This window comes from Dermacentor silvarum, chromosome 4, assembly GCF_013339745.2.
Source record: "Dermacentor silvarum isolate Dsil-2018 chromosome 4, BIME_Dsil_1.4, whole genome shotgun sequence".
Classification (NCBI taxonomy): domain Eukaryota; kingdom Metazoa; phylum Arthropoda; class Arachnida; order Ixodida; family Ixodidae; genus Dermacentor; species Dermacentor silvarum.
Window position 1 is genome coordinate 181,455,508 of NC_051157.2, and position 20,882 is coordinate 181,476,389.

Sequence of the window (20,882 nt, forward strand, 5' to 3'; positions counted from 1 at the left end):
CCAGTGCTGTCGCCCTTGTTGTTCAACCTAGCCCACAGGCAACTGTCGGTATCCCTGTCGGGAATCGAAAGAGTTCACCACACGATATACGCCGATGACATCACCGAACAGATCAGGGCAGCTGGATCAGGGCTTCGCTGCCGCCAGTGCACCGGCGGCAGCGAAGGGGAAATGGAATCGAGCCTACAAGAAGTAGTCGACCGTACTGAAACCTTCCTCGATGGCACAGGCCTACGATGCTCGACAACCAAGTCTGAGCTATTTCTCTACAGACCGGTTCGCAAAGGTCCTAAACCAAGGGGTTGGAAGCCCCTTGACGAAGTCGACATAAAACTCCACACCAAAAGCGGGGCGAGCATTCCTAGGGTCGACACGCTAAAGGTGCTGGGAATGTTCATCGAGTCTACCGGAGGTAACATCACGACGCTCAGAAAAATCACGACCAAGACGGAGTGCATGATTGGCTTAATAAATACAATTTTCAACAAGAGCGGTCTAAAGGAGGACAATCTCCTACGGCTATTCCACGCATTCTTAATGAGTCACATAATTTACGTGGCTGCAATGCACAAGTGGTACGCTTCTGAAAGGCACAAGCTGGACACGCTGATCCGTAAAAGCATCAAAAGAGTGATAGGAGTACCAATAAACGCCAGAACGGACCGCCTTCTTCAGCTAGGGGTACATAATACACTCAACGAAATCATCGAAGCTCAGGAAACGGCTCCAGTATCACGACTCTCTAGCACCCCTGCGGGGAGGGAGATTCTCGCAGTCTTAGGAATCGGCTCCACTGCAGCGATGGAACGTACATGTGAAATGTCAGATTACCTACGGGACAACGTTATGGTTGCTCCTTTTCTCAAAAACGCGCATCCACAACACAATTCGAGCAGGCGCAAAGCTAGGGCTGTGGAATTGCTCCGGAGGATAAAAGCCTCGCCTCACACGGTCACTTTCGTTGACGCGGCCCAGTACGAGCACATATCGGACTTCGTCGCAGCGGTAGTTAATCACGACGGACACGTCACTTGTGCGGCCTCCATCAGAGACAGCAGCCTGGCTAGGGCAGAGCAGGCTGCGATCGCTCTCGCACTTCTCGACGATGAGAGAGCTGAAATATTTACTGACTCGAGGGCGGCGGTTCGGGCATTTGCCTCTGGTACCATCGCCGAGGAAGCTCATCGAATTCTCAAAGGCAAAGTCATCCAGCCACATACAATCACGTGGTTCCCGGCACATCTCGAACCCCATATCGACTCCCTCCCCAACCTCAATGACATCGCACACGTCCAAGCGCGCGAACTAACCCTCCGCGCTGACGCCACTGCGAGTCGAGGCTCCGTCGATTCTAGGCTCGTCGAGTTCCGTGACACTCTCTCCACCTTTAACGAGATTACCAAGCACTACTACCTTGGTAGGAGTCTATACCCTCCCCCACACGGCACACTAACCAGACCTCAAGCTGTCACACTACGCATGCTTCAGACGGGATCATATCCCAACCTGAATTTATTTCACTACATCAATCCAGACTGCTTTGGTCCAGACTGACCTAGCTGCGGACAACGTAGTACTTTAGACCACATGCTCTGGGGATGCCCCTTTTACAGAGGGGCCCGATCGATGCACTGCAGAGGAGTGGAGCTCTGCTTTTCGGAGCTCCGACCAGTCACGCCAATTTTGGGCTGTCCAGAGAGCCCAAGATGCGGCGCTGGAGCTCGGTCTCCCCGTCACGACGTGGGTGCGGCCCGCGGCTTCGTCGCCTCCCTGAGAGGGGGCAACGGAGCTTCTCAGGACCTTCATTGAAGTTCTTTGTCTGTCTGTCTGACGTGAATACATGCACATTTCAATTTACTGAAAAGACGTTAACCACAGCTGCGAGAGCTACAAAAGTACTCGTTAATGTTTTTCGACAAGCATTGATTTATTGATACCTTTTAATGAGAATAATGCATTTGCTTTCTTGATAAAACCTTATCTGCTGAACCCCAATGCTACCGTTTCAGTGAGACACCACTCGCTATGGTTGGGTGGCCGTGTTCGATGAAGCTTTCTTTGTGACAATCAAAGGTTTAGATAACCATTTGTCTTACCGTTTTGCCATTCATCTTGTGGCGAAAACTAATATTACACTTTGTATAATGAACATGAAAGAGCGTAAGTTTGGGCGAGTTGGTATTCCATGTCTTATCCTTTTAAGCCACGAAAAGGGACGAGATACAGATGTACGCCGCGAACACAGCGCTAACTTCCAACAATTTTTTATTCTACGAAGCGCTTCACACATATATAGTCAACGGACATCAGCGCACGCAAGCGCATATGTGCTGGTTTTGAACACATGACGGCAACGTGACATGTGTAATGGAAAAGATGAGATCGAAGATGAAAAATGTAACCATAAATAGCAAAAAAAATTGTTGTAGCTACAAGATTAGGATGCTATCTTCATCACGCCACCCTCTGTACCTTGTTTCTAAAATATAATTCTTTTTTTGAAAGATCAATTGAAGGCGCGCTAACACAAGCATTCCTCAAACTAGCGATCTTCACCGCTTCAATAATCTCACGTGTTGTTTGCATTCGGCTTCTTCCTATCACAGTGCACTGCTTATAAATGGACTGCACCCATGTTTTCTGCAGTAAAAAGCCAGATGGCCCACACCTCCAGTTCGCACGTTATTTGCGTGTTCACGCAGCCTATCATTTAAGCACATTCCGGTTTGGCCGATGTATTTTTTTACCACACGACAAGGGTAGTTCATACACGATATTGTTCTCACAATGAACATGGCCTTCCTTGTGCTTTGTCTAGCAACTGGGCTTCTCAGAACCACAATACCTGGCCTTGCACAAGTTGGACAGCTTGTTTGGCGCTGAAAAGATGACGCTTACATTTGCGTTATTGCCAATCTTCTTCAGCCTGTGTGAGATATCGTGGATGTACGGTATTATTGAGCGTTTCTGCTTCCTTCGGACGATTTCCGGTGAAGCGAACTGCTCATCATCTTGCCCGCGCTTCACGGTCTTAAGAAGACCTTCGGTCACAGCTGTGATGATATACTGCGGAAAACCAGCCTGTTTGAGGCGACCCTCTTGCGCAAGGAAACTGGAAAAACAGTTGTGAGGACATGAGCGGCGAAGCGCATTCATTAGGATTGACTTTGCGATGCCTCTCTTAACCAACTTAGAGTGGCCTGACGAAAATGGCAGTAGCGGCTAGTTTGCCCTCGGTTCATATGCCCAGCACACTTGGTCTCCCTCAAAAAACATTCTTATGTCGAGGAATCATAAAGTACCAGCCTGTGGCATTTCATGCGTGATAGTGAGCGGGTGCAAGCACTTGTTAAAAAGATCTAGCACTTGCGTAACATCAGGAAAAACGCTCCCGCTTGAACTTGAATGGAGAAGCACAAGGTAGTCGTCAACATACCTATACACCTTCTTTACATTTGAGTTTTCTAATCTGGCATCCAGTATCCTGTTTTAAGTGACCTTTATCATGCTCGTGTCTCGTCCCGTCTCGTGCGCTAAAAAGCATAAGATAATGAACATCATTTGACAGGTGATATTGATGTAGGAAAAAGGCAGGCATACAGGTGTAAACGGGTGTGTTATTTACATATTGTACCCAGTCGTACCGAGACATTTTTGACGTCGGTAATAGGCCTTTGAGCCAGACGTCCAGTGTCGCGCACCGCATACACCTAGGCGATGCCAGTCCTGTTCACTGACACCCCTTCTGCGTCTGAGCGAAGCGTCATCCAGCAGGAAGTCACCAAGATGCTTGCAGAGGACATTATCGAGCCATCCTCCAGTCCCTGGGCGTCCCTGTTGCTGTAGTCAAAAAGAAGGCCTTTGTAACTCCTGATGGGCTTTACCAGTTCAAGGTCATGCCTTTCGGTCTGTGTAATGCTCCAGCCACATTCGAGCGAATGATAGACTCGCTGCTTCATGGGTTGAAGTAGTATACATGCTTGTGCTATTTAGAGGGCGTCGCCTATGTTTGATACACACCTCGAACGCCTCTCAGCGATTCTTGACGTGCTCCGTCGCGCCGGACTTCAGCTGAATTCATCGAAGTGCGGTTTTGGCCATCGCTGCATTACGATACTTGGCCATATTGTGGACGCTGCCAGCATACAGCCTGACCCATAAAAAATTCGAGCCGTGAAAGACTTCCCTGTGCACAAGTCTGCCAAAGATGTTCGCAGTTTTGTGGGGCTCTGCTATTTTTTTCGCCAGTTCGTGCAGAATTTTGCATTGTGATTGCGAAACTGCTCACACATCTTCTTAAACAAGACGCCCATTTTACCTGGGGTCCTGCACAAGCCGCGGCTTTCTCCGTGTTAATCAGACTCCTCACAACGCCGCCCATTTTGGCTCACTTCACCCATAAGCCCCAACCGAACTCTGCACTCACGCGAGTGGTCATGGAATTGGAGCTGTCATGGCCCAACGTCAACGTGGAGCGAACTGCGTCATCGCTTATGCCACCAGGCTGCTGTCCGCATCGGTGCGAAATTACTCAGTTACAGAACGTGAGTGCCTCGCTCTGGTATGGGTAGTTGCAAAATTTCGCCCTTATCTATTGGCCGACCGTTCACAGTAGTTTCCGACCACCATGACGTGTGTTGGCTCGCCTCTTTGAAAGATCCTAAAGGCAGGCTAGCGCGATGGGCATGGCGCCTGCAACACGTGGGTATACAAGACAGGGAGCCTGCACAAAGATGTGGATTCTTCGTCCCGCTACCCTGTAGCTGAATACGTCGATTCCGTCATTGCGGTGAGCCAGTTGCTTAACATCGCCGGCGAGCAGCGTCAGATTGCCTCCTTAAGGTAACTAATCGACCGCCTGGAATCATCTCCCAGCGACGCCTCTGTGCGCATGTTCACCCTGAAAGATGGTACCTTATATCGGCGTAACGTGCACTCTGACGGTCCTGATCTTCTTTTAGTTATACCATCACACCTGCACTCCACAGTTATTCGTGACCTTCACGACGCCCCAACCGCTGGCCACCTTGGTGTTGCTCGCACACATGACCATGTGCGCCGTCGCTTCTATTGACCTGGCTGGCCTAGCTCGCTCAGTACGGCGTTATGTCAGCGCCTGCGAGCTCTGTCAACGCCACAAAAAGCGTTTGCGCTTCCTGCTGGGTATCTTTAGCCCATCGGCGTCCCAATGTCCCACCAGACTCTTTCTTCCGTGTCGGTTTGGACATTCTTGGACCCTTTCCTACAACTGTTTCAGGAAACAAATGCGTTGCCGTCACTACCGTATTGCTCGATGCACTATGCCATGACACGAGTGCTGGCGACTAGCTGTGTTTTATTACGCGGCAAACGGCCTCATCCTCAATGAAACCAAAACAAAATGCGTTATTTTTCATGCCCCAGGAAGTTCTACTACATTGCCAGATAATATTGTCTTGGGTTCGTATAAAATTAACATTACGTCATCCATAAAAAACCCTAGGCGTAATATTCACAGCGCAGATGTCCTGGAATGAACATGTTAGTCATGTTTGCTCAAAGGTACGAAAAGTTGTTGGTGTGTTAAATCGGAATCGAAGTGCATTACCTTTTAAAGTTAAGCGTCTCATTTATCATGCTCTTTTCCATTCACACCTCAGTTACTGCACTACCGCGCACAATATTCAAATGCTGGAAATACTTCAAAAGAAAGCGATTCGGGCGATAGAAAATGTCTCTTTTCTTGAACACACGCAAGAGCTTTTCCAACAAAACAGAATAATCAGAGCTCGTGACATATATAAGTTCAAAACATTACTAAGCTATAGAAATGCTATGTTGGGAAAACTCGATTCATTCCTAACCCTGGCAGCTTTACAAGAAAGTAGAAGTACATATTCATATCGTCACCAGGCACCATGGCAGATCCCTTTCTCGCGTACTAATTATGGCTGTCAACGCCATAAACATACACTACCTTCCCTGCTTAACTATTTCAACCAACAAAATGTTGATGTGTTATCTCTAAACAAAACTAAAATATTGGATTTGTTCTTATAGATGTGTATTGTTAAATGTTCTAACAGTTCCGCAGAACTTATGATGTACTCTCGTTGTGTTTATATGTTCAGACTTGAACTATGAACCCCAGCTTCCAGGTTTCTGCATCAGCGACTGTGCCCGGGCCGCGCGGCAGGGCTTGCATTGTGAACTGGATGCTGCAAAGGGCGTCTTCGCGCTTCTAAACTTCGATGATGTGATGACGCCCTAGGCTACGTTGCCCGGGTGTCTGTCGCGAAAGCAGCAGTCTATGCAGATTTTCTTTTTCTATTTTTTAACATAGATGCGCAGATGTATTTGCAAGTATGTAAAATGCTAAAAAAAAGAACGCTTCCTGATGGTAATTTGTGTTTATTGTATACTGCTGTGAAATTTGTTATACACACATATATGTGTGTGTATGTATACATATATAAGTGTATATATATGTATATATATTGCTTTTGCATTCTTATGCTATATGCGATTGAGTTTGTGTCAAATCATAATATGCAAGATAACAGATTGTAATTGTATACTGAGAGTTATAATACAGTTGTGTAAAATAACTAGTTCCTATACGATAACATGAAAGTATCTGCATGTACTTGTGCTTAGAATACTCGCATATCAACACTTTATGCGTGATTGTATTGATACACCAGCCGCTACCGTGCCTGTCTAGGAGACCGGAGCTCTGTCTAGCCGAAGAAGTTTCGGCTTTTTTTCCGGCTCTCCCTTTTCACCTTGTGTATCCCGTGGTGAAATAAACATGATGATGATGATGATGACGGTGCCTTACGCGAATTGCTGACTGACCGAGGCCGTACCTTCCAGTCGAAAGACATCCACGATATCCTGCGCTGCTGCTCCACGCAGCACAAGATCACCATCGCCAAACGAACGGGCTCACCGAGCGCTTGAATCGGAGCTTAACAGATATGCTTTCCAAGTACGTGTCGGCCGACTTTCGGTGACGTTCGCATATAATTCCTCCCGACACGACACTGCTGGATACTCTCCTTTTAACCTTTTGTTCAGACGGCAACCAACTTTATCGTTGGACACATTTCTTCCTTCCCCTGGAACTTCCACTAGTGAATACGCGCGCCACACCATTGCCCGGGCTCATTACCCGTAGCAGATAGCCCGTAGCAGACTCGCTGCTCCCAAAGACAATCAGAAGCGACCTTACGACCAGCGACACCATGGCGAACGGTTTGCGCCTTGTGTCCTTGTGCTACTTTGGACCCGCTCCCGACGTGTGGGCCTGCCTGAAAACCTCGTTCCTCGCTACACGCGCCCATACCGCCTCCTTCGACTAGTGACTTACGTCACATGCGAGATTGTCTCCGCCAGTCCCACTACATCTTCTGTTTCGTTGTCCAGTGACGTCGTTCACATTTCGTGACTAGAGAATTACCCCCTTCCCTCTGCTGGGGGTCCTTAGTGGCGCCGGGCCGGCGCTTCTGCCGCCGGGGGTCATGCTACGTGCTATTCGAAGACGACGATGTCGACACTTGGATTTAGTGAGACGTACCCATAAGCGGCCTCTGGCTTATTTGAGGACGACGACGTGCCTTGCTTTATGTTGGCTGGCTTCCATGTTGGCCAGTGCTTGCTACCCCTTGTAAATACACCGTGTAAACAGTTTACCTACTGTGCTTCCACGTAATGTGATAGAAATGGCACCCAAGCAGCAGCCACAGTCGTCGTTGTAAATGTAGAGGTAGAGGTAGAGCCTTGGTGGTAGTGTCTTCGTTGTCTCCTTCTCAAGATACCATCTTTGTTTTCTTTCCCGAAACATTACCCTCCCGGTGGGGTAGCTCCATCCCGGTGCGGGTCATGGATCATCACTTAAGGTGGGTACTTTTACGATTCGATTAGAGCGGCCATGCCCGGACGGCGTGCAGTCTGTTACGATTCACCTAGAGCGGCCGCGCCTGGATCACGTGCAAACGCATGGGAATGGGCATGCCTAACGATCTCGATCGTCAACATGAATAGACGTGTCCGTCGCGAGGGTCAGAGATGAAACATGTCCTGCCGCCTTGCAACCCCTCCTCATCCCCCGCTGAGTACGTTCACCCCGTTACGGTCACCCATTATCTCTACTTAATTCGTCTGGTTTGCCCTGTCCTGCAGTGGGGGTGACTGCCCGGGTGGCGTGTTTCTATTTGCGCCCAAGCCCAGTGCTCGACCGCTGGCGCCGCCATGCGCCGCTCGCGCGTACCATGTTTCTAGGTGGTTTCGTTCGCCGAGGGCGCTCGAACGCAATCATATGGTTCGCATAAATGCATGCATCGCTAGCGTGGCTATGTGGTCTATATGACGCCGTTTCGAACGGCTGTGTTTTCTGATGCTCTCCACCGAAAAGGATCAATCGGCCTTAGGCCGAGGTACTACTCAGGCGTCAGCGAGTAGTAACAGTTACCGGACCGTTCTTCCCCGTCTACCTACGGGTAAGCTTCTTGCGAATTCCGTCTTTCTTCGTGCCGACCTTGCTGGACGTCCATACCGTGCCCAGGATTTCAGAGATACTCTACGTAACGCCATTGACCTTAAAGAGATCAGCTCTATCGGACAGTTTCAGATGTCGCATGTTTGGATGGTGACGTGCAAAACCAGTGTGGCAAAAACAACACTTGTGGACCATGGGGAGCTCCTAGTTAAAAACCGGCGCTGCATGGTGATAGACCCCGAGCCAAAAGCCGTGAAAATGAAGCTCCTATGGCTTCCTGAGCATTTAGAAGATGGCTATATAAGGGAAGCGCTTCAATTCTATGGAAAAGTTACGTCAATCAAGCTTGAAAATTGGAGAGTCGCAGACATGGAAGACATGCGGACTTTGAACCGGGACGTCGTGCTGTCACTGAATGATGGTGTCTCTGTCAGCGAGGTGCCACATCTTTTGACAGTATGTGGCATACAATGTCTTGTTTTAATCCCCGGAAGGCCACCACTGTGTCTTGGCTGTAATAAAGTGGGACACATACGCCGTCAATGTCGTACGCCTCGTTGTGATAGTTGTCGCCGATTTGGGCACTCAGCTGATGAATGCGCTTTGACGTATGCTGATAAGCTCCGGTATAGCACGCGTCCCCCTGATGAGGTTATCCAAGAACATCTCATGGACGCGACAGAAATCCTCGACGCAACAGGAGGTTTGTCACCAGAAGGAGCAATTGGATCCACGACATCACATGTGGCTGAAGGCACATCAGCGTTGCCTAAGCAGGAAGTAAGTGGAGTTACAACAACCGCGCTTCAAGATAATGCACCACCGCAACAGGACGTGTCTGAAGCTGTGCAGACAGTGTCCTCCCACCGTCCTCAGCAAGATGTAGTGGATGCCTCAATCGTGTCGTCGCACGCACCACAAGAAAGTTGTGATGTGCGCTTCTCTACCGTGTCATCGCTTGCTCCGCAAGAAAGTGGTGATGTGAGTGCCTCTGCCGTGCCTACGCTTGATCTGCAGGGCGCTGGGCCACAGCCTAGTGAGCATCCTACTGCATGTGTGCCTGGTTCTGGTGCAGTGGCAAAGCGTCGTGCGATGTGCGAGACAAAGTCAGGGGAGACGACGGAAAGCAGGGATTCTTCCGTGAAAGGACCTCGTCGTAAAGCATCTAAGAAGATGGGAGGATCTCGACGACCAAGGTCCAGAAGCCCAGGTGTCACCTCTCGAGAGGCGTCACCGAACTCGATGCAACATACCTAAAGTAATTGGCAGTAACCATGGCGCTGTCACAGCAACTGAGCTTTGCAACTTTGAATGTACGAGGGCTGAGCTCTAGACAGAAACAGGTACAGCTGCGCCGATTACTATCTCATGGCCGCTTTGACTTTGTCGCCATTCAGGAGACAAAGTTGGAGAGCGATGAGATGACCGGAAATGCCCTGCAGCCTTTCCTCACAGATTACTGTGTTTGCGTATCACACTCTGTTGGCCTTTCCGCGGGTTGTTTTTTGTTTCTAAAGAGAAATCTTCCTTTTTTCTGATCTCATTTAGGAAGCGTGCTCAAGCAGTTGAAGAAGAAGAAAGACAGAATTTGTAGTAAAGGGGCCGGGGGTCAGGGGAGAATAAATAAGAAGTTAGCAATGGCGACATGAAGAGTACTTTGTCTGTTTATTATGTGCGGGCTTGTTACATAATTTGGCGCAGTCGGCAACAAGAACCAATATGTGGGTGACTTTCTTTGTGGAGAACTGCAGCAACTCTGTGGTATTCAAGAAATATCAAGTCATGGAAGAAGCCGCCACTGACCTTCCCGAACATGTCACTACAGGTGAGCTTCTGAATCTCGTTCTGGATGAAGCCTCAGTGTCTTCAGAGGAACTTTTGGAGCAACATTCAGTGAAAGTAAATATTCCGCTGCGTCTGTTCAACAAGCTGGTGTTGACACCGATAGAAAGAACTTTCATGCTCCGGCATACTTCATCTGACGAGCTAGCGACAGTTCTTCGAGCCATATCAATCCAACAACAGCAAATTTTGCAGCAAAGCTCCATTATTGAGACTCTGGCTTCTACTTTAACCAAACGGGCGAACCATACATCACAAATAGTACGTCCTGAAACGTTCGACGGCTCATCCGAAAGTCCAGAAGGGTGGATAACTTTCTATGAACGAGCTGCGAAGAACAATGGATGGCTGTCTGATGAAGACCTAGTGATCAACATGCGACAATTCCTTAGCGGGATAGCAAGAAAGTGGCACGAGTGGCGACTTTCGCAACGAGAGCCTGAACCTTGGTTTAAATGGAAGGAGAGTTTCCTTCTGACTTTCAGTAAGAATCCGGTTGAGCGGTTGCATGAAGCACTATTCTACCGTTTCAAGTCCAGCACGCCACTCGAGTATTTTCTGGAGAAACAGCGACTTCTTCGCATCGCTGAACCTGAACTGTCGCTGTCATCACTTCTTGCCCTTATCATCCATGGTTTACCTAGACATTTGCAACGACAGGTTCTAGCACAAGGCCCGAAAACGCTCGAAGCGCTCTTGGAACTGCTAAAACTATTTCCGCATAGCTGGACTGAGCGAAGCTACAAGGTTAGACAAGACTTTTCAGGGACGCCAAGCGTCAATCGCTTGGATGAGAAGTGTTCGTTGGTGTTGGACAGTGTCAGGTCTAACTTTGGCGCGAGATCCTATAACTCCCGTACAGAAACCCACAGAGTTAAACAATGAAGAGCAAGAAGAAGCCGAGGGGAATTCTAAAGATGTCTCTACAGCAAGTGAGACAGTTCAACTTGCGTCATCAAGTTTATTGCATATACAACTCGAAGTGGACGGTGAGACAATGCGAGCTCTTGTAGACAGTGGAGCTTCGGTTTCAGTTATAAAAAGAAGCAGAGCTAAAACTGAGAAGATATTCACAGGAAAAACAGTGGTTGTACGAGGCTACGACGGGCGTGAGAAGGAACACTGCTAATGGATGCGCCTGAAGCTTAAGTACCAATCACAAACTGCAGAAATACTGGCACTGGTTATAGAAGGCATTGAGTATGACTTTCTACTCTCCCGTCCGGACATGAAGTTGCTCAAGCTGAACATACACTGGGATGACACTGTGTCTGTGAGCCAAGATGGGCAGGAGCCGCAACCTGTTAGAAAAGAAAATGAAATTCGCGTTGTGAAGAAAGGAGATGACATACCTCTAATCTAACCTGAATTATACTGCTGTGGAGGCTATCCTCCAGGTGCTACGAAGTTTGAAGTCCCGTTTAAATTACATGACGAAACTGCAGTACGGAGGAAACCTTACAACCTCACCAGAGAAAAGAAGGCATGGCTGAAAGAAGAGCTTGCGAAGATGTTGGACGCAGGTATTATCCGTCCGTCCGTATCACCATATGCATCGCCGATAACCATAGCACCCAAGGAAGATGGAACCCTCCGACTCTGCACTCACTACAGAGCAATTAACAAACAGACACATCTAATTCCATTACCTATGCCACGAATAGATGGAATTATTGATGACACAGGTGGATGTACTTGGTTTTCTAGGATAGACCTTTGTAAAGGTTTTTGGCAAGTACCACTTCAAGAGGATACAAAGCAGTATACGGCGTTCATAACTCCGTTTGACATCTACGAATACAACCGCCTCCCCTTCGGATGGAAGAACTCGCCCAGCTGGTTTCAGAAAATGATGAATATGGTTCTGGATCCGTTCATTGGCCGCTTCTGCAATGTCTACGTAGATGATATTATTGTGTATTCCAAAAGCGAGCGTCTCCATGAACAACACCTGGCACATGTCCTCACCGCTTTGTCAGAAGTCAACCTAAAGGTCAATTTTAAGAAGAGTGAATTTTTCAAGAACAAGGTGACTTTCTTGGGCAGAGTTCTGGATGGCACTACAAAAAACACAAAAGAAGAATCGGTGGCACGCATTGCAAAACTTGTGAAACCTTTTGATGTTCACTCATTACGCGTGTTTTTGGGATTGGCAGGACATTTTAGAGCATTTATCCAAGATTATGCTCTCAAAACTAGATGTCTGACTAGACTAACACAAAAAGACGTACCATTCTGTTGGACGGGTGACTGTGAGGTAGCCTACCAAGAGCTAGTACGAGTTATCTCGTCTGATCCAGTCCTCAGACTGCCGGACTTTGCTCTACCATTTGAGCTAAATACAAATGCCTCGCACTACGGAACGGGTGCGATACTATACCAGCGAGACACAAGTCAGCCGAACAATCGCCAACTAAGAGTAATTGGCTACCATTTAACAAAGCGGAGGTGAACTACACGGACGACAGAGAAGGAAGCTCTAGCCGTTTTAAAGGCAATTCGGTACTTCCGTTCCTACCTGGAAGGTACCAAATTCAACTTGTACACAGATCATGAGGCACTTACCCACCTCTTGAAAATGGCGGAGCCAAAAGGAAAAGTCGCACGGTGGGTCAGCGAGCTTCAACAGTTCGACTTTGAAGTGAATCACCGTCCCGGAGCTTCTATGAAAGATGCGGACGCAATGTCTGGATTGGGGGTAACAGTTCTTGATCAGCAACACGAAGCAATAGGTACCGCCAAAATATGTGAAGGAACTGAACTTTTGCAACTGACCCAGACAGGCAAAATAGCAGTACCTCCTACACTGGTTCCGAAAATTCTGGACCTTTACCCATTCAGGTGGTCATGATGGCTTTTGGCGGACGTACATGAAACTGACGAAAAGGTTCACATGGCCCCGCATGAAGGAACACACAAAAAGATACGTGCAATCATGCCACAAATGCCAGGTGAATAAAGTAAAGTTCAAGCAACCAACCCAACAGATGACATTACCGACGCACTCAAGCGTACCATTTGAAGTTATTCACATGGACTTCGCTGAACTCCGAAAAAATCTGAAGGCGTGAAGAAAACGCAAGCATTCCTGTTGTGTGTGGATGAGTGCACCAGGATGGTGGCAGCAAAACCGGGGAAGGAGGACGCCAACAGTGTGATTTCCTTTCTAAGCGGAAAGATGTTTGACAACGTTAAAGTAGTAGTGTCAGACAACGGACCTGCCTTTCGGAGCCATCACCTTAAGGAGTGGGCCGAGCAACGTGGAGTTACGCTCAGGTTCACAGCACCGTATCACCCAGCAGCTAATGGGTTAGCTGAGCGAGCTATTCGAGACATCAAACAGTACATAAATATGTATCCAGACTTCCCAGGTGGATGGAAGTGCTGACTTGAAGCGGCGGTAGCTCATCATAACCGATCCTATACAACAGCTCTGGGATGCACACCGCTCTTTGCTGCTACCGGGAACCCAACCTATCTACCAGCCGACACGTCTCTAGGAATTCAAGCAGCGCTGCAACTGACAGAAGAGAGAATAAATGAAGAGAGCGAAGTTAAGTACCGTGAAAGAATGAAAATGAACTTTGACAAAAGACAAAACACAACCATACCAAGAATAGAGGTTGGAGATTTGGTGCTAGTAAGAAAAGACCTGTCGAACTCATGCTCAAATCACAGAGGACCATTCTCTGTTGTCAAAACAGCAAGCCAACAGGGAATGTTAAAGACTGTCTGGTATGTAGGCCCCAACGGCACCGTGGAATCAGCTTCTATAGCAAACGTTTTTAAATACCATCCCAGGAGGGATGACAACAATGGCGGGGAGAGTGAAGCGTGCTCAAGCAGTTGAAGAAGAAGCAAGACAGAATTTGTAGTAAAGGGGCCGGGGGTCAGGAGAGAATAAAGAAGAAGTTAGCAATGGCGACATGAAGAGTACTTTGTCTGTTTCTTATGTGCGGGCTTGTTACAATTTATAACGTCGACAGCCAAGGCCGCTTCATAAGTTGCGATTTTCAGTTGCATGGTGTGCTGTGGCGTTTACTTAATGTTTATGCTTTCAGTGATGAAGCTAATCGAGTTAAGTTTTTTGAAACTATGGGTAACGTGCTTGATTGCGATCATTCTGTCGTTCTCATGGGAGACTTCAATTGTGTATGCAATCCATCTGATCGTGCTCAGTCAGTGAACAGGCGGGATTGGAGTGCTCAAGTGCTAACATGCATCACTGATAACGCTGGCCTCATTGATACCTGGTCTTTTGCTAGGAGTTCGTACTCCTACACACATTTCCAAGGCCGTTCCCATGCTCGTCTGGATCGCATATATGTTTCTTCAGCACTCCTAAACTGCTGGATTTCATGTGAAGTGCAGCCTATTTCATTCTCTGATCACTGCATGGTGATTGCCCGGTTTGGTGATAATGGTCGCGCTAATTTCAAACCAAAGTGGAAACTATGGAAGCGTAATGTAAGCCTAATTAGCGATAAAGAATTCATATCTCGAGTACGTTCATTGCTATCATCTTGCTTTTCCAAGAACTTACATTCATTTGCAGCCTAGGAAATGTTTAAACTGGAAATTCGAGACATAGCAATCGAAATTAGCTCGATAAGGTCGTATGTCAAAAAGTGCGAAGAAAAAATGTTGCGGAAAAGCCTTTATAACCTTCATGAGCTGGAATCAGAAACACCTGGCACATATCTAAATGAAATCACTCTTGTTAAAAGTCACCTTCAAAGATACGATGCTGAACGCTATAGAGGTGCTCGTATTCGCGCTCGTACAACCCGTGTCTTGCACTCAGAAGAACCAACGCTCCAGGCGTTACTTGATGAGCGTCGGCATGCAAATTCAAAACACATCTCAGATATATATTCTAATGGCGTGCTTGTGACAAAAACGGAAGAGATTATAAAAGAATTTCAAAGATATTATACAACGCTGTTCAGCTCAGCTCATACGTCAAATCCTGATGTTCTGACACATTTCGTCTTCCTAGTTAACTCTCTCTCAGAGGATGATGGTTCTGTTATTAGTGCACCATTTACCCAACAAGAAATAGAACTTGCCATTGATCAGTTACCGCTTTCCAAAACACCAGGTCCTGATGGAATCTCTGGGGAATTTGATAAAGCCTTGAAATTTATATTAAGCCCTGTTTTATTTAATATATTTACTGCTAGCTTTGATGAAGATTGCCTACCACAATCTGTTACTAAAAGTCATATTATCGTAATCCCTAAAAGTAGTGAGAAAGAAAAATTGCGGTTTGTAGAATGCTATAGACCCATTACACTGACAAATGTAGACTACAAAATTTATGCAAAAGTCTTATCTAATCGACTCCATTATGCAATGGCATTACTTATTGGACCTCACCAGACTTGCGGATTAAAAGGACCGTTCCATACAAACAAATTTGCATCTAGTCCGAACAGCTCTTCAGTACTGCTCGTCCCACTGTGATCATTTTGCATTGCTTCAGATCGATTTAGCAAAAGCATTTGACCGAGTGAACCACACGTTCCTTTTCAAACTTTTAGAACACGCCAATGTTGGATCCGTTGTTTACAACGGTGTTCGCATGTGCTACACTAACTGTTATACCAATACAATTGTTAATGGAAATCTGTCCGAGCCGGTGTCTATTCTTTCCTCTGTAAAACAGGGTTGTCCGTTATCACCAATTCTATTTGCCCTTTATTTAGAGGCATTGTGTATAAGCATTCTAAAATGCAGTGACATTCATGGCTTTAACATTTTGGGCAATGAACTCAAAGTATTGGCTTACGCAGATGATCTTGCCTTTTTCTGCTCAGACAAACCGAGCATTGACAAGGTGCTATCATTGACTTAAAAATTTGGTATGGCTTCTAGTGCCCAGATAAATTGGTCAAAAAGCTCAGGTCTTTGGTTTGGCTTATGGGGATGTACGCCGACCCAATATGCGGGTATAGAATGGACAACCGTGCCACCTAAATACCTTGGTGTACCTTTTGATGCACATAAGCTTAGTGCACATTACTGGCGGGAACGTGTACCGGCACTTCAACGCCATGCGGATACCTTTACGCCACACCGCCTTTCTATATTTGGTAGGGCGGCAGCTTATAATTTGTTCCTGGCTACAAAAATATTTTATGTACTGCAAATACTTCATTGTGCCCGGACTTGTATTCAACGATTTCATAGAATATTTGCTACTTTTGTGTGGTCCTCCACCTTTGAGCCTATGAGACGAGATAATATCTTTAGACCCGTATGTGCTGGCGGACTTGGCCTAGTGCATCTATATGTGCGACAGATTGTTTGGCGTTTCTTCTTTTTTCGAGATACTTCACACCCGATACTACGATCATTCATGCAAGTGAACTTATTCAATGCATTACCCAATCTGTTAGTTTCGTCCAAATATTCTGAAAGACCTTGTTTGTGGGGTTTTATGTATGAAGTATATTTCATTGCGCAGTTCCTCATGGTTCGGTTTTCTACTGAGTATCTCTATACAGTGTCCAGAAAACAACTATACAAAGATTTGATATCAATGATTTTCCCACCTCCACTTTACCGTTCTACATTCTCCAGTTTGCCAGGGAAAGACGTACTTAAACGAGTCCGCAAGATGCCTTTATCCCCATGTACAAAAACGTTTTTCTGTAAATTACACAGTGAAACATTACCTGTCAAAACTTGGTTGCACAAACAAGGAATTTTTGTATCCACTGTGAACTGTCGCCTTTGTGATGTACCTGAGACTATAGAGCATTGCTTCATAAGTTTTAAAGACGCAATATTGTTTTGTGATGTGCTCCAAAGAACTCTCAAGAAAGACTTCATTTTGAATCACCATACCATCCGATACTTGATTGCACCCCACGGAGAAGACGTGCCTTTTGATATGTTTTTCTTAATTGGAATACACAGCTTATGGAAGATGCGCATGTTAGACAGAAACGCTGAACCTGTTGTTTCGGCGAAATTTCACTACGCTCAAATGATTGGTCACTTGAAGGACATGTATGACTTGACAGAGTTTCAACCAGACTGGTACCATCTCTTGTTACGTTGCTTGTCGTTGTCACCTTTTTAGGATCAAAGTTACTTGCCACGTGTTTAAGAACAAAGCTACTTGTAGTTTTGTTCGTGCAGGGTGTGCTTAACGAGATTTTAGGCCATTTCTAGGCCATGAGTATGAGATGTGTTGGCTGGTGCTTGCACGTTTTCCGCAGATAGTATTTCTCTCGCATATATATGATGCAATAAATACCATGTAAGAAAAAAAAGTGGCTATGTGGTCTAGTAATTACGGCGCTCGCTTTGAGACTAGGCGTACACGGGTTCGAATCCCGCCTTGGCTAAGATTTTTTCTTTAATATCACGCTTTTTTTCCTCTGTGTTTGCCAACGCGGTCGGTTGGACCCCGGTGCCACGGCGGAAGCCGTGGTGCCGGGCGCCGACGCGAAGCGGCGGTCGTTGGGGTGTTGCGGAGCGCAGCGTAGCAACACCCCAAATAAAAAATACTGCTTCGTTCAGGTAGACTGCTCCCTCCCTGATAGTGAGATTATATTTGGATCATCAAAACAGTGATGCGTTTATTAAGGAATACCATCGATCCCCTAACAGCAACCACAATCGTGCCTAGTCACCACCAGCCCAGCGTGTTCTCCGTCAACGCCTCCTCCGTTCAAACGGCGGCGGCTAGAAACATGGTACGCGCGAGTGGAGCACGGCCAGCGGTCGAGCACTGGGCTTGGGCGCAAATAGAAATACGCGCCCGGGTGGTGGAGGCCAGCCAGCAGCCACGTGGAGAACACTTTTGCTTTGCCCTAGCGTACAGGTGCATGCACACTGAACGTCTCTTGTATGTTTTTTGGAGCACACCGCTCACCTGTAACCATATATTAAACTTGTGCTATTTGTTTTTACTTCCCCTCGTCTTCCCTGCCAGACCCTCTTCGATGGTTAACCTGGTTCGAGCTCCAAGCAGATGCTGTCGAAGGTTCACCAAACCGCGGCCCGTAACAGTACATACCCACCTTATTAGGGCTGGAGTCTGGTGATTAAGGCTTGAGGTGGTTAGGGCTTGAGTCTGGCAACGTCAACAACATCGCTGCTTATTTAGAGAGGTATTGAAGGTTCGCCTGCCGGTGCAATCTTGTACGTCAGGTAAGACAGCTAGTTGCCGCAATATATTGTACGGACCAGAGTATCTCTGGACCAAATAAAGTTCTTGTCACCGTCACCAGAGTAACGTGATAAGAGTTTTTCCGACAATCTGAAACAACGCGAAGGTTCTCAAAGCAGCACAACAGCCCCAGGGGAAATATGGGCTTCTCAGGTCCGACGATCGTAAAGGCACTTTTGGGAACCTTGCGAGACAGCAAGGTGATCACGAGTGATTTGTCGGGACTGGGCGGCCAGCGCAATAACACCATGGGAAACTGCAATTCGGGAAGAAGTAACATGCCCGTAGGTAATGTGGAGTCGCGCCCAAACGACAGCTAATACAGCGAGAATCCAGCGGTGTCATGAGTGGACGAATTATAAGCTAAGGTAATGTATGGCAGAGCGATGTCCTAGTCACGCGGATCGAAACGTACATGGTAATAATTTCAGTTAGCGTGCGATTGAGGAGTTCGGTGAGGCCGTTCGTTTGAGGGTGATATGCTGTAGCAGTATTGTGCTCGGTAGCAAGGAGCGAATCAGATCATCGACGACCTTCGATAGGAAGTATGAGTCTAGATCCGTAAGTAACTGGCGAAGGGAGTCATAGTGTAAGAATACATCGTGGAGTAGGAAGTCGACGCCATCTCTAGCGAAGCTGGTTGTAATTGCTCGTGGGATGGCATATCTTGTTGGCATAATCTGTTGCACCACAATCAACTTGTTTTCTCTGGTGGAAATAGGAAAAACGCCAAGCAGGTCGAACTCCGCCCCAAAAAAATGGCTCCGTGAGGACGTCAATAAGCGGAAAGAAACCAACAGGAGGCAATGCAGGCGCCTTCCAGCACTGACGCAGATCGCAAGCAGCGGCATAACGGCGCACAGAGTGATAAATTCGGGACCAGAAGAAGCGGCGTCTCACGCGGTCGTATGCACGTGTTACAACCAGGTGTCCAGCGGTAGGAGCGCCGTGTAGCTGCTGGAACACGGCGAGTCGATTTTGCCCACGAGGGTTTCGACGGGAATTCAGGACGCAGGCTCCTTTCCCAAGCTTATCACCCCTGAAGGAAGCCGAACGCCAGGCCGGTGCCTTGGGACGACTAGCAGCATCTCGGGACCATCCGGGTGGATGCTGGGAAGATATAAAGTGAACATCCGCAGGGAAGAGTCATTGGGCGTGGAGATTAGGCGGTCAATCAGGGTGCGTAGGACAGGATCGCGGCGTTATTCCTCACCGATATGGAGCGAGCCGGAGATGGACAGAATGCAGATGTCCGAGTCGTCATTTGCAGCGTCTGGTGGATCCACAAGATGACGGGACAGTCAGTCAGCGTCTTGATGCAGACGTCCTGATTTATACACGATGAAGGAGGTGTATTCTTGCACACACCATGCCCAACGAGCGAGGCGTACTGTTGGGTCCTTCAAAGAGGAGAGCCAACAGAGGGCGTGGCGATCATTTACGATGTAGAAACTGGGACCGAACAGGTACGGTTGAAATTTCGCGACCGACCATACCAGTGCAAGACATTCTTGCTCAGTGATGGAGTAATTTCGTTCGGACGCAGAAAGAAATCGGCTGGCGTAAGCGATGACACAATCTTGACCTCGTTGACGCTGGGAGAGAACAGCGCCGATGCCGTGAATTACTCGCGTCTGTGCGTACTTCCGTGGGAGCCGATGGGTCAAAATGAGGCAGCATCGGCGAAGTTGTCCGCCACTCATAAAGAAGTTTTTGGCTTGCTGTGGACGCTAAAAGGCGCGTCCTTCTTGAGAAGGTGGGTACCAGACGAGCAATATCAGCAAATCTTTTAACAAAGCGAGGGAAAAATGAGCATAATCCAATAAGACTTCGGACATCTTTTGCTGAACAGTGAGTGAGTGACATAACTTTATTTGAAATCTGGCGATTGGGAGGCCCGGTCCTGGGGCCGCCTAGATGGCCACTGGCAGCTGTTGCTCCCGCACGGCATCCTTGGCTCGCTGGACGGCCCAAAGTTGGTCTTGGAGTTCTGAGCTGAGCAGCGTGGCCGACCACCGCGCCCGTAAATTTTCCGGGGAGACTGCCATTTTTTCTTGATATATTTTACATCCCCACAACATGTGTTGAAGGGTGGCTCTAGCAGACTTGCATAGCTTGCATATATTGCTGGCGTATATCTCGGGGTAGAAAGTCTTTAACTGCACGGGACTTACATAGGTTTCTGTTTGTAATCGCCTCCAAGCAACGGACTCAGCTCTGTTCAGTTTAGTGTGAGGCGGTGGTAATATTCGCCTCTGAGTTTGATAGAATTTTGTAATCTTGTTAATCTGTCTTTTTCTCTCCAGATCTCCTCCTCCGCGTTTCACTGACTTGCTGAGCGTGGAACAGGAAGGTTGCGCACAGCGCTAACTTTCT